The sequence below is a fragment of the Crocuta crocuta genome, unplaced genomic scaffold (assembly GCF_008692635.1).
Source record: "Crocuta crocuta isolate KB4526 unplaced genomic scaffold, BGI_CrCroc_1.0 scaffold131, whole genome shotgun sequence".
NCBI lineage: Eukaryota > Metazoa > Chordata > Mammalia > Carnivora > Hyaenidae > Crocuta > Crocuta crocuta.
Genome location: NW_027528977.1, coordinates 11,256,481 through 11,271,536, shown reverse-complemented (window position 1 = coordinate 11,271,536; position 15,056 = coordinate 11,256,481).

Sequence of the window (15,056 nt, the reverse complement as noted above, 5' to 3'; positions counted from 1 at the left end):
CCACATGGTCGACTTCATTGGCTTTTAGGGAAGCAATTTCTCATCCTCAATCTTAAAATCCATCTGGATTTCAAGAGGATTTGAAGGCACTCATTGCTGATACTCCTATTTCTCACAAAAATGCTATTTTGTAAGAGAAATTTGCAAAACCCTCCGGAGTCTCTTTAGAGATCTTTCTAAAATGCTTTGACGCTGTAGGAGTTGAAGGGCTGCTCTGAGCTCTGTGTGTATTTTGTACCTTCCTCTTGGCAATACGTAAATGGAATTCAAATCCCAAATGTCATGAACTTTCCACTGAGCTTAAACTAGTTAGGAAAGGCTTCTCTATGTGAGCAAACCAGGCGCAAGCCCCTGGTTAAGAAAGAATTTTAAGGGCACTTTAGGTGGTACAGTGGGATCGACTGGTGCCCTTTTCACATTCGTTTGGCATCGTTCCTGTTACCCAGGTAGCTACTGGCTCCTTAGTCCCCCTCCCACCCCCACCTCTTCCTGCACAAAGTCAGCTGTGACACCAGCTTCCCCAGAAAGCACTAGCACACATAACATATTGATACTTCTAATGTGATTTCTAAAAGTTTCTTTTATTTTTAAATTATTTTTTAATATTTATTTATTTTTGAAGGAGAGAGAGAGAGAGAGGAAGAGCGCGAGCGAGGAGTGGGCCAGAGGGAGAGGGAGACACAGAATCCGAAGCAGGCTCCAGGCTCTGAGCTGTCAGCATAGAGCCTGACACAGGGCTCGAATTCATGAACCACGAGGTCGTGACCTGGGCCAAAGTCGGAAGCCCAACCAACTGAGCCACCCAGGTGCCCCTATTGTGAATTCTAAGTCAAGATTTCTGGCGCCCCAGGGCAGATACCATTGCACTCCACACATTTGCACGTTCGCAAATGCCCATTGGACATGACATTCCCAAGTCTCCCCCTGACCCCAAGTCATCAAGACACCCCCTTCCCCAGTCATCTTTCCCTCATTATGCTGGTGTCGAAGGCAGTGGAGAGTGGTTGAACCTCAGATTTTGGAGTCAAGAGTATGGGTCCAGTACCCAGCTCCATGACTCTGACTATATGGCCTTATGCCAGCGACATCACCTTTCTGTACCTGTTCCCTCATCTGTAAAATGGAGATGATGGTGCCTGCCATAGAATTGTGGTTAGTGTAAGTGGGATAGTTTATGCAAGCCCTTGACAGAAGTGCTTTTCACATAAGATGCACTGAGTAAATGAATAAATGAATGGACACACCCAACTTAGAGGACAACTTTGCAGGCACCGTGTCTATAGAATGCCCTTGAAAGTAGCTCTGGTGAATACATCTTTCTCCATCATGAAGAGCCAGGGCTGTGTAAATATGAATACGCTGTATACCTTGGATATGGATCTAGTTAATTCATTTCAGAACTCTCCCCATGCCCCTGCAATATTGGGGTACAGGGAATGGCGTCACCATCTTAGCTCTCTCTAGGTGCACAGGGCATTCAGCCTGGCTGCCGGACCATGTTCAGGCCCACGAGGCAGCCCCCAGAGAAGCAAACCCGATAAGTGGCTTTGGGGTCCTTCGGGAGGTGAAGTGTTATTCACTGCCATTTTGGATGTGAAGTCTAACCCCCGGGGCCAAGCCAGAGACCCGGAAAATCCATCACTTAGCAACAGCTGGCCCTGATCACAAAGAGGCAGGAGAGTGCTGTTGTGACCTTGGGGACACACAGCATTGGAAAACCACTGACAGTTACCGATTGAAAAGGACCCTGAAGGCAGAGGTGTCTGTAAATAACAAATGGCCCTCAGTCATAGGAGGATGCAAAATGGGAACAAGAACCGGGCTCTGGCTGGCTCAGCCTGGGACAGGCTGTGTGATCCGGAGCCAGAGTTTAACCTTAAATGTCACTCTCCTCATCTGCAGTGCAGACACTCCAAATCTTACCCTTCAACCTATTGCAAACATTAAATGATTGACATGTATAAAGCACTTAACGCCATGCTGGCACAGAGTAACATTAAGGAATCAGTAGTTAGTGCTAACACTGATTAAGTTTATGACCCCAAAATTCATTCTGAATATCTGAAGCTATATACCTAACCGTCTAAATAATACCATAATTCTCTTACACAAATGTGAACTTGCAAGGATTTCCCCCAGGAGAGAATGACATATTTCCTTGCCCATCTCATTTAGTCAGACTGCCTGTTTATCTATTACAAATACACACACGTGTGTGTGTGCACATTTACATATGTGTTTGTGAACATATAATGCACATATTTATGTATACGCACATCTATGTAAACATCTACATAGAGAGAGTGCTTTGAGGTTCACACAGATGCACAAGTACTATGTGTCAGTAATATTAATACAAATAATAATAATCATTCATTGGATGTTTAAGTGCCAAACACCATGCCGTAGTATATACACACATAGCTTTATCCATCCTATCAAAAAGATCTAGCGTTACTATCCGGTGTCAGAGGTCTGCCTCAGTATCATAGTCTTAATTTTATAGATGAAGTAATTGAAAGCAAGATGGACACATTGAGAAGTGAGAGAAGTTATATTAATGGCAGAGCAGTTTAAACTCAATCTTGAATCTATCATTAACACCTTGGTATTCACCCAAGTTTCTAATTTTAAATAACAATGACTAGAGGATGGATGGATGCGTGCATGCATGCATGGATGAGTGAATGGGTGATGTGAGGATGGATGGATTGATGGATGGATGGATGGATGAGTGAATGGCTCCTGGGAGCCGCACTAGCCTCGCTGGATGACAGTCACAACAAAGAAATGGCAGCGTTTGCACAGCTCCTGCCAGGAGAAGAGAAACTGGCATCTCCTTCTGCCACTACTGGCTCATGTTGGAAATGAGCCTGCGGGTCTTGACCAGGCCTCACGATGTTCCAAATCGGGCCGATACTCTCCACTCAGATTCCTCATAAGGAAAAGCATATTCTTGCCTCTTCAAATGAGATTTTAGATGAAAGCACTGTGGATGATTATCAAAAGGCTCTTTCTATGGGCCTTATAGACCCAAGACTTAGATAATAAAGGGGGTTAAGAACACAAGAGTTACAACTGAGCCTGGCCCTGAGACAAAGAGCCTAATTTAGAGTTAAGGAACAGGTAAGGACAACGCTCAAGTTAATACTTATACCTTTTCTAACTGGTGATGTATGGCAGTCCCTTCCCTAAGGCCTACTTTCCACAAACACCTTCCCTTACACTGGTGGCTGGGATGAGGATGGACAAGAGTAGCTAAAACATAACCCAAAAACAAAGGGCAACACATTTAGGGCCTCCGTGGTGTTTACACATTGAGCATCAAGTCAAAAAAGTTTCCACAAACTACTTATTAACCAGCTCAAAAACATTCGTCCTCTTGAGAGCCAGACAGAATGATTTAGCCTATCTATATACAACTTAACCTATGTCCTAATCTTAGCATTATTAACATAGAACAAATATGTATGTCATCCTGTTTTTCACTAAGAACGTCCTGTTATTTCCTTAGTTGTAAGATTTACTCAACCTCACTATGATTGGGGCAGTTCTGCAAGAATACTTCTGTAAAACCTATTTCTGTACATTTTCCAAAACATCTTATCACAGAGAACTATCCATTGTAAAGATTCCATTTTCTGATGCCATGTTGATGTTTGACCTATAAATAAAGACACCAAAATCGACAGGGCAGAGATGTCTGCCTGGTGATCAGAAAGAATCTCGGGACTCTCTCACTCTCTCTCTTACCGATACTGTCCATCCTTCAGGGACCCCTGGACCTGCCAGAGCGGGTCTCCAGCAAATGGGTGGATGGGTGGATGAACGGATGGGTGCTGGAGGCCCACTCCAGCCAGTCCAGGGGTCTCTGAAGGATGGACAGTGTCAGCGAGAAAGAGTGAGAGAGTTCCGAGATTTTTTCTGATCACCAGGCAGGCATCTCTGCCCTATCGATTTTGGTGTCTTTATTTATAGGTCAAACATTAACATGGCATCAGAAAATGGAATTTTTACAATGGATAGTTCTCTGTGATAAGATGTTTTAGAAAATGTACAGAAACAGTTTATTTTATTTTATTTTTTTATAGTTTATTTATTTTTGAGACAGAGAGAGACAGAGCATGAGCAGGGGAGGGGCAGAGAGAGAGGAAGACACAGAATCTGAAACAGGCTCCAGGCTCTGAGCCGTCAGCACAGAGCCTGATGTGGGGCTCGAACCCATAAACCATGAGATCCACCCTGAGCTGAAGTCGGACGCTTAACCATCTGAGCCACCCAGGAGCCCCTGAAACAGTTTTTACAGAAGTATTCTTGCAGAACTGCCCCAATTATAGTGAGGTTGAGTAACTAAGAAAATAACAGGGTGTTCTTAGTGAAAAACAGGATAACATACACATTTTAATAACGCTAAGATTAAGTCATAGGCTTGTAGATACTCTTATTCATCCTCATCACAGCTGCCAGTGTAAGGGAAGGTGTTTGTGGAATGTAGGCCTTAGGGAAGGGACTGCAATACATCCTCAGTTAGCAAAAGTATATGTGGTAACTTATGTTCTGCCCTTATCTGTTCCTTCTCTATAAGTTAGGCTCTTTGTCTCCGGGTAAGACTTGATTTTCCAGTTATTCCTTATGGCACGAGAGAACCAAACATACCTTTAAAGAGTTTAGCTCATTTCCAATACCTAGAATAGCGTCTTCGAGTGCATTTATCTTTGCATCTAGTTTTATGATTTTTTGAATAGCTAGGGCATGAGAGACATTTTTGGTTAGCTGATTTACACGTTGAGCTGTGTAAACCTCTTGGACTAATGCAACGGTAGAAACAGAATTGTACACGTAAAGGTCAATTTTTTATGAGTAAGGGTTATTAGCTTGTTCGTAGCTCAAGGGAAAGTATGGAGGAAAACAGGACCTGCCAGAGACATGATGTCTGTTCCCATAATCATAAAAGAAGTTCCCACAGTAAGTTCATTCACAAGGTACAATCATTATACCAGGACCAGAATAAGGGGACAAGTCATTCCCGATACTGATCAACAAGGTACCTTGGGGGTCGGTGCAGAAATAATTGAGTGGGGGTGGATATTGGTCGTCATCTGATGGCAAGAGACTGTGCAAACTTGCTTTAACCTCACCAGGAGCTTCTCAACTAGTGGGCTCAGAATGGCTCCCAACAGATGGGTGGGTGGATAGGTGGATGGATAGATGATGGATAGATGGATGATAGATGGATGGATAGATGGGTGAATCGTCAACTGAAAGGGGGGAAAGTTTTAGATGATAAAAGTAATGAGTTCTGCTTTGGAAATGTTGAGTTTATGGTGTCCCTGGATAAAGGGATGATGGCCATGTCCAAGAAGTGGGAGAATACACGGACCTAGAAAGCAAAAAATATGTTTCTGGGCTAGAAGAATAGAATTTTAGTATTAACTACACCTCCTCGATCCTCAATTTTCTCTTGTAGAAAAAACTGAGAGTAATAATATTTTCTTGAAGGATTTTTGAGAATGTTGTATTCTGCTTCATACTGGGGTTTCTGGCTGTTTCCCCATTGATCTGAATTCCCCCAATGAATTCTATTCATTGACAGAATTCAGATGCTGAGACAAGCAAACAACTTACATTACCAAGTATAATGATGCTTTCTTCCTAGCACATGGAATGCCCATGTATTCCAGCAAATAACTCCCTGGAAAAGAAAGACAGAGCAAAGGTGATGAGGCCACAGATAATCAAGAGTTCAGTTGACCCATTTCATCATGACCACTCCACATGGCTTGGGCCCATCACCCTCAGAACGGAGTAATATCTGGACACCCTTTAGATTAGATACTCAGCGTCTTTTAGCCCCCAGTTAGCTTAAGATTGCACCCAAATTTGGTTTGGAACTTGAGTTTCCCCTGACCTCTGAGGACATTTCCAGGCAGGAGACTATATTCCTGCCTCCAAATTTCATACTGCATTTTCACTTGGTCCTTGTGACTAACAGGTAACTAACTGAGTTGGAGCTTAATCAAACAAAAGAAATGGAGTAGGCTAAAATATGCTATCACGTGTCTGAGGATGCAAAGTTGTCTTGGGAGGTAAAAAGCTGAGAGTTCACCTTGAGAAAATCAATGGGAAGAGAAATATTCTTTTTTTAATGATAGAAAAGCCCACAAATAGGAAAGACCTCTGGAGGAAGGATGTACTACTTAGTGAGAAAGAGACCCAACTTGGCATCTGAAGAACACAGATTATTTCTATTCCTAATTTCTAACTCTGGCACCAAGAGACTCTGTGATCTTGAGCAAGTAACCAAGGCCCTCTGACCTTCAGCTTCTCTGTGCAATAAGGATATCTCTTTTTGTTAGCTAGGTCTTTGATGGTTGCAAGTGACAGAAACCCAGCTCAATGTGGTTCAGGATAAAGGAGGAATTCATTGGGTCTTACACTCCTCACAGAGCAGAGGCTACTGGATCCAAGGACCCAAACATTATCACAACTATCTTTCTTTCTCCAATCTATGCTTCTCTTGGCTTTTCTTAGAAGCTGGTATGATGGCTCTTAAAGCTCTTAGGCTCACTTCTCCCCATCTTCACTTACAGAGAGGAAGAGACTTTTTGCCCTTAGTTCTCAGAGAAGAACTCTGCTTAGCCTAGTTTGGGTCACACGCCTATCTCTAGATCAATCACTCTCAGCTATCGAGAGGTCCATATGCCCAATGCACCTTGGGATCACCTGTTAGAGGCTGGTAGGAGGCAGGGAGGCCTGATTTACTGAAGATGGGCATTTGGGAACTGGAGGAAGTGAACGAGGCTGCACAGATAAAACAAAAAAAGCCCCATTACAGTTTCTTTCAATCACAGGGATATTGTCAGAGTTAATTTAGATCATGGACATGAAAGTCCCATGCAAATGTCACTATTATTTGAATGTGTCATAAATATCTTGTTATTTAAAATAGTAATGCAATACTAGAAAATTACCAGTATTCGAGGCAGGTACATTTCTCACAGAGAATCTAGAGAAACCCATATCACCAAGTAAAGGCCACATAGCCAGCATTTCTTGATATTTCAAGACGCGTCTGTCTATCTCACCATGAGACATAAAGATACATCCCAGAGCACAGAAAGCTGAAGTTCACCTTTGAACAGCAGAATCCAAACTGTGGACCATTGACTCAACCAATACTAACCAATATCAAGACTATTCCAAGCTCTGGGCTACACTGAGGGGCAGGGAAAACCAGAGATTATCCCTTCCCCACACAACCCTAAAGTGTAGAAGAGAGAAAGATATGGGGGGGAAAATCGCTCTGGTTCTGTATGATACACCCTTGAAAAAAGGAATTCCCAGGGCACTATGGAAGCGTACATGGGGCCAGAGGAGTGGTTATTTCAGACTGGCAACATTTGATAGGACCAACAACGAAGGCTTGAGGATATTGTGTGATTTCCCCCTAGGTAGGGTGACCATGCATTTGGTTTACTGGGGATGGTCCTAGCTGTCACCTGTTTACCTGGCTTAATCATTAACGATCCCCCTGAAATCTTCCCTTTCAAAAGAGACCCAGGTTAGATGATAAGTCACCCCATGTCTATGACTATCAGCATCCAATTTACGTAGCTGTATTCCAGACATTCCAAATATAGTGAAGCGGGTCCAGGCTTAGAAAACAAGTAAATTTCCAGAGTTCAAATCCCAGCTGTTCCATTTATATGTGACCTTAGGAAAGTTACCTCCATCTCCTGAGCCTAAAACTCCTTATCTATGAAACATGGATTCTTATTGTGCATGGAGAGCATCTCCTCTCCTGCTCCTATGCCTCACTTTACCTACTGGATGTTTACAAAGTCTAAAATGGAAACTGTTCTTCCTCAGTCTGTGTGTATGAATCCACCATTCATACTAAGTCATCAGGCAGAGAGGCTTTTAATTTATGAAGCCAAGTTTGTTAACTAAAAAAAAAATTTTCGTAAAGCATTTTCTCTCTTTAAATTCCAGATTCTTGCAATGATAAGCTTCAGTTTTTAAGAAATTTACTCTGTTATATGTTTGAAGAGCCTGTTTTGGAATCATTTACCAATCGTTTTTCTTGGCTCTGCGTGTTCTCCTTCTGAGTAGTGGCGGGTGTGGAATAGGTGCAAAGAAGTGGAGGGGGGTGGCGTGGGTCTCAGAATATTGCCCCAGTGTAATCACCACTCTCTCCAATGGTCCTTGATCCCCCAGAAGACAAGTGTGTCACTGGGATCATCCCACTCTGAACCTCCAGGGTTGGTCCAAATGCTCCGAGGGTGCTGGATTAAGTCCTTGAACATCTGGGTCACAGAGCTCTGTCTCCTTTTCAAGTTAATCTTTGACCTGAAAACTAATTACATTTTAGTTTCTCTAAGGTGCAAAGGAAAGAACAGGTTGGTAATCCCTCCCTTCTTTCCTTTTCTTCCTTCATTCCTTCCTTGTACCTTTGTTCATTCATTCATTTGTTCGTTCCTCTCCTCCTTTCTTTTGAGGAGCAATACAACAAAAGAATAATGCATCTACCTTTATCCACTGGTAGAACATACTATTCATCACATTGGTCATCTTGTGGATACCCCCCTAAACCATTAGCAGAGAAACATCATCTGTGAAGAATGTTGTGTTTGAGGAATTATAGACATTGAATTAAACTGCACAGAGGATAAATGTTCTGGGACACTTAGATTGCTGATCACTTAAAAAAAAAAAAAAAAGAGCATCATTAGCAGGGATAATAGAGATAATACGGTACCCAGGGAGGTGCAGCCAGGGAGCACTAGCAGTAGGCAGGGGATGGGAGATGTAAAGGAGGAAGGTTGAAGGGCAACACATCTACCCCCCTCCCCAAGCTGGAAAATGATTGTCTTCTTAGCTTTGTGGGTGAGCAGGGACTCTGGTGATTAAAGCCAAGGCCCTTCCCTGTGGGATCCAAAACTCAATGTGGTTAATAGCAAAATCTTTGTGCCCCAAGTAAGTGCCAAGAAAATACCAAGAAAGTGCTGATTTTGTTTGTCAGCAATCCTGTCCCCCATGAAGGCAAGAAGAGGCGGCTCCTTCCCCTAGCTAGAAACCCAGATCCCGCCACTCCTCCTGAGCTCCCTGCCTCCCTCCCATTGACCTCCAAATGTGCTAGAGGCGCCCCAGCCCACAGCCACTCCCCCATGACCCCGGCTTGCCTCCCAGCAGCTGGGCTTTCCTTTCCATCACAGCCATGCTGGGGAAGGGGCCTCCAGTGACTGTCTGCCACGGCCTTTCCTCCTAGCCCCTCTGGGCCCAGAGACTCAGGGCCACATCCTGGGAGTCCCACAGGACAATGACATGTTTCTCTTGTCCTCTCTGACCTCGGCACCAGGTCTGGCACAGAGCAGGTGAACAGAAAACATCTGAGAGAAGGCCGGGTTCCTGGGCGGGTGAATGACAGGCTGGCTGAGTGATGGAGAGATTCTTTCAAGACGAATCTCTCAGGAAGACTCAGAATAAAGGCAAGTTATATCAAATTGTCTTTTTTTAAAAAACCGCCAAACAACTAGGTGGCATTTGTCATGCAGTGTGACAAGGACCAGGGTATTAAGACAGGAGGGTTCCTTTGCCTCAGGCAGGCATGCTGCTCTGAGTTGGTAATTCAGGATCTGGGAGAAGCGAAGGGATGAGACCATGTTGCTGGGACTCAGAGCACCAGCAGCCACGAGTGATTGGTAACTAATAGGTGCTTCTCTGCTGGAGTCCCTTTGCATTAGCCCGTCCAAGGTGACAGGGATCTGCACGCCGACAGGGATTCCTTTGCTGACATGCCCGGCTGGGAAAAGCTGGGGAGAAGGAGGCTTGGTGGCTTGGTGTGGAGTGCAAGAACCAGCCCCGGGGCCGGATAGTCGGGGGTTATCACCCTGGCTCTCTACCTACTGTAGGCCATCTCGCCAAGAGCCAATCAGAGAACATACTCCCCATGGAACGAGGCAGTGATGAAGGTAAAATGGGTTCAGCATCTGTGCTTGCTGGGTGTCTGTTCCCTTCCCACCTCCAGGAATCCAACTCTCTGGGAACGTGCAGCATAGAGCCATGTCTCATAGCTCGGTCCCTGTGCCAGCCAGAGGTGTGAATCCTGGTAGGTTTCCATGTACAGCATTTGGGAAATAAGAATTCCAACTTCCTTCCCAGCTTTGCATTGTGGTGGAATACTTGATTCTGCATCCTTCCCACAAGGGCAGGCTCTCCAAGGCGTGGGACTGCATCTGCCCTGTCCCCGAAAGTGACCCACACCTGGCACAGAATGAAGCCTCCATAAGTGTGTTTTCGATACTCACGGAATGGCTACCTCAATGCCCATTGCTTGCTACGGCTTTACAGCTCACAAGATTTTTTGCTACGTGATCTCATTGAATACTTATTGCTAATGAATGAAACGGGCCTCACACTGTGAGAGGTTGGGACACAAGCTCTGGAGTCAGAAAATCGGGATTCGAATTCTAAAACAATCATTGGGCCAATTATTGTTCCTTTCTGAGCCTCTGTTTCTCAGTTATAATGTGGGGATCATGAAAGTATCTACTACAGCAGCCGTGTGGCAAGGATTGGGAAGGGGATTGATGGAGAGGAGTTAGTATAGTGCCCAACACACCTGTACAAGTTACCCATGCTCATCGCTGATGGGGAGCATAATTCCCAGAGAGAAGAAGTCTGTTGCCCAAGGTTGTACAGCAAGTCAGTGTCGGAACCAGAACGAAAATCCAAGATCCTTTACTCCAAATTGGTTGCTACTCTTAGTCTATGATTACAACAGCTACCGTTTTGTTGAGTGTTTCCCCAGTGCCAAGCACTGTTCATATATTATTTCTTTTCATGCTCAAACAGTCCTGAGTGGGCTCTGTAATTATCCCCATTTTACAGATGGCCAAGCTGAATCTCAGAGAAAGAAAAGTAACATGGTCAAGGCCATGGAGTCTTTACATGTTCAAGGGAGGCACCCGCAGGCAGTTCCTACCCAGCTGCTGTACTGTTTTACCTTCAGTGGTGTGTTGGAGCCAACTAATCTGGGAGAGTCGGTTGTTATTCACTGTTTTAAACCATTGGTGATTGTTAAACATCAGTGGCCCGAAATTGGTCATGGCGGTGTTTATAACACAGAATTCAGCACACATTACAAACCACTGCTTTTTCCTTTTTAACCTGAAAGTGATTTACCAGCCCACCATCCTTTAAAATTCCATTGCCAAACTTAGACTTGGAAGATGCTTCTTCTCAGTTCTTAGTTGTCGTTAGTTGGGAACACTTAGGGGGAAAAATACAGAGGGTGAAAAGAGTTTTTCTCATCCTAACACAGTGGTCCTTCTCTCCTCGGGGCTGAAAGTGTGTGGACCAGTAATGTCGTGTAAGGTTTAATTGGTCCCTTGCTTATCGATGATGCTGTGCTCTTGGTGGGAGGTCATTTCTTGTCCCCACTAATGAGATGCCATTCCATACCTGACAGGTGCTCACCCGCTTTTAGCCTGCAAATGTGTGAGCCGGCTGTAACAGCACATAGTTAGCACATATCCAACTGGCACACCACAGAGAAGCTAGCATATGCATCCAATATTTATTCACTTAATTAACAAACTTCACCCAGTGCTTAGTCTTATCAGAATAAGCTAGACACGGGAGACTCAGAGAAGAGGCAACCGCAGGTCTTGTCCTCAGGGGTCTCCCAGTCTTACAGAAGAGACAAGGCGAGCAGCAATTCAGACACTCGATAGGAAGTGATAGAATCTCTATGTGCAGGGTATGTCCCATGGAGGAGGAGGGAGGACTTGAAGAGAAAAGTCAAAGAAAGCTCACTTGTGTAGAGATATTTGGGTGTCCAAGAATCGATGGCCGGTTTCCCAAATAAAGGGAAAAGTGCATTCCAAACCAAAGAAACAGAATATGCAGAGATCAAAAGGAGTCCAAAAAGAGGGTGTGTCTGATACCCTGCTGGAAGCTCTATCTGGAGGGCACGGTGCATGTTGGATTAGGGGGAGAAAAGGTGGGTGGAGGGAAAGCCCGAGGCAAAGTTAAGAAAGCCTGAAAGGCAAGGTGTATTAGTTATCTAATGCCGCATAACAAATCATCCCAAAGCTGACTGGCTTAAAACAACATATCCCTCATTATCTCTATATTTTCTGTGGCCCTGAAGTTTGGGAATGGCTTGGTTAGGTGCTCTTGGCTCAAGGTGTGCCATGCAACTGCATCCAATGTCAACGAGGGCTTCAATCACCTGATGGCTTGAGAGGGATGGGAGGATCCACTTCTCAAGATGGCTCACTCATACAGCTGGCGAGTTGGTGCTGGCTCCTGGCAAGACGTCTCAGTTTCCCACGTGAGCCTCTTCACAGGGCTGTCTGGGTGTCGTGTAGCATGAAGGCTTGCTTCCTCCTGAGCAGAATGATTGAAGAGAGTGAGATGGAAGGCACAACGCTTTTTATAACCCAGCCTCAGCTGTCATGCACCATCATTTCCACCATGTCCTATTGGCCATACAGACCAGCTCTGGTTCAGTGTGAAAGAAGACCATTCTAGAAACAACATGCCATGAGTCCAGGATTATCGACGGCCATCTTGAAAGCTGACTACCACATCAGGTTCGAAGTTAGGATTTTATCTTATAGCTGATGAGGGGTGTTGGAAAAGGAAGCAAGACTATCCAAAAAAAAAAAAAAAAAAAAAAAAAAAAAAAAAAAAGAAAGAAAAGAAAAAGGAACCACTTCTTAAGCATCAAAGGAAGCAATGCAATATATTAACGCTGGATTCCTGGAAATTCTCTTGAAATTCCCACGTAAGTTCCACCACTTGGTATCAGGGTGACCTTAGGCAAACCATTTCCTTTCTCCTAGTTCCAACTTCCTGTTTTATAAAATAGGCTTTGTTTTATCTGTCTCACAGAATTACTAAAAGACTTAGAAAAAGAATGCATTCAAAACGGGTAGCACAGTGCTGAGCCCTTAGTATGTGTTGAATAAAGAGTTGTTATTACTACTGATGTATGATGTATGATGGAGGCCAACGCTTTGAGTCATACAGTGAAGACTGAATCTCCATCCATTTCCTACAGGAGAACAAACAGCCTCTTTAGGCCAGGACTTCTCCTCCTTGAGAAAGCCAGAAGCCCTGACATTTCACTGTCTGGGAGGGTGAATTTGATATGCAAGCCCGTTGGTAAAGTTGAGTGGTTGGTAGTATTTTTTATTTTTGTTTTATTTTCTGGGCTCAATCTGGAACCAGCTATTGTGTCAAAAGGGAGATTTAGAGCTACTAAGAAGATTCCATCCAGAGGAAGGGCTGGGGCCCTTGGGAATGGGAACCACTGTGTTGGAAAGTCCCCTATGATGCTGATGCCACAGGGGACAAAGGTATGATATGATCTCTGACTCTAGAAAGACAACCAAAATGCCTGGCAGCTGGGTTCAGGACCCTTCCTCCTGGTGGAGGATGCCAAAGGACCTTAGGTGTTACTTCCATGAGCTGATATACTTAGTCAGTGGTCATAATAATGAAGGCAGTGGTGAGGACACAGCTATGGACTCACACCCAGCAGCAAATCCCAGTCCTATGACTTACTTTAAGGACTCAGGTGGGGCGCCTGGTTAGTGTTAGGTCTCAGTTAGGTGTCCAACTTTGGCTCAGGTCATGATCTCGTGGTCTGTGGGTTCAAGCCCCACATCAGGCTCTGTGCTGTCAGCACCAAGCCTGTTTGGATCCTCTGCACCACCACCCCCCCGCCATCCCCCACCTCTCTCTCTTAAAAATAAACATTTTTAACAATTAACTCAGGCAAGTTAATCGACCTCTTTATGCTCCTTCCTCTCCTATAAAACAGGGATGAAAACAATGTCCACATCTACCGTATAGAGTTTGGGAAATACTATTATATCTGGCACATGATGAGAACAGGTTGAAGAACTTTTACTGCTGGTAATCTTTTGGTTGACAGAATCTTTGCTTTTGCCATGAAGATAAGTCCAAGGGATGGAAAGATGGGCACAAGCAACCAGGCACTGAGGGGCATAAATAAATATCCAAAAAGCTTGAATTCTGAATTTCTAAGCCAAAATTTCAGGAGAAAAGGCAAAAGGGTGTGATACATTTGTTTTGAAACTAATTAATGCCCCATGGATTAAAATGGAATGAAGAGTGTGCAGAGAACTCATATCCTTTAACATCAGAAAAACCAGGATGAAATTGGTCCAAGGGCTGAAGTCGATTCCTGACTTCCCTGTGGTCATTTGCAATGATGGACGCCTTGTCAATCAGCCCACGATCTCTCCCGGCAGCCATGTGGTTGGCCTCCCTTCTGGAGATGAGGAAATGAGGAGCCAGAAGGATTAAATGAACTGCCACAAGGAACAGAGAAGCCAACCTATCGATCGGGTCAGATGCCTCTGAGACTTCGGCCAGTCTGGGACCAAATACACAAGCTCATTTGAATGCTTTGTATTTTGTGTGATTTATTTAATCAGGACTGTGGTGATGGAAAAGCAAAGCATTTCATGCCATTCATCAGATGCCCATATGGGCAGAAGTGGAAAAGGGCAATAAAAAGAGGTGGGTGACAGTGGCTAAGATGCTCCACAGTCCTGTCTTTGAGGAGTAACCTTGGTGTTGCCTGAAAAATATTTGGACTCATGCAGGAGAAAAGGTTTCGGGTGGATTTGTCCATACAATTCCTTGACTGGTTGACTGAGGGTCCAGGAAAATGGCTCTTGCATAATGGTTACCTTGACAACCATGTGGCTGTGTCCCCACGAGTAACTTCAAAAGGGGAAGTGAAGAGAGTACTGGGGAGTAAGAAATCCAGGTTGAGTCACAGCTTTATGGTGCTCAGCAGGTGACTTCCTTCTTGGGGTCCTCAACTTCCTCATCTGCAAAATGGGAAGACTGCATCCCTCTTAAATTTATAGGGATTAAACAGGATGATGTTTGTAAAATGTCTAGCATGGAGTAAATTCATAATAAATAGGAGCTGTTGCAATTGTCATTGTGAGGCTGTACATAAGCCCAGTGGCAAAATGAACAGGCCGTTCCTTCAGAGTAACACTTTT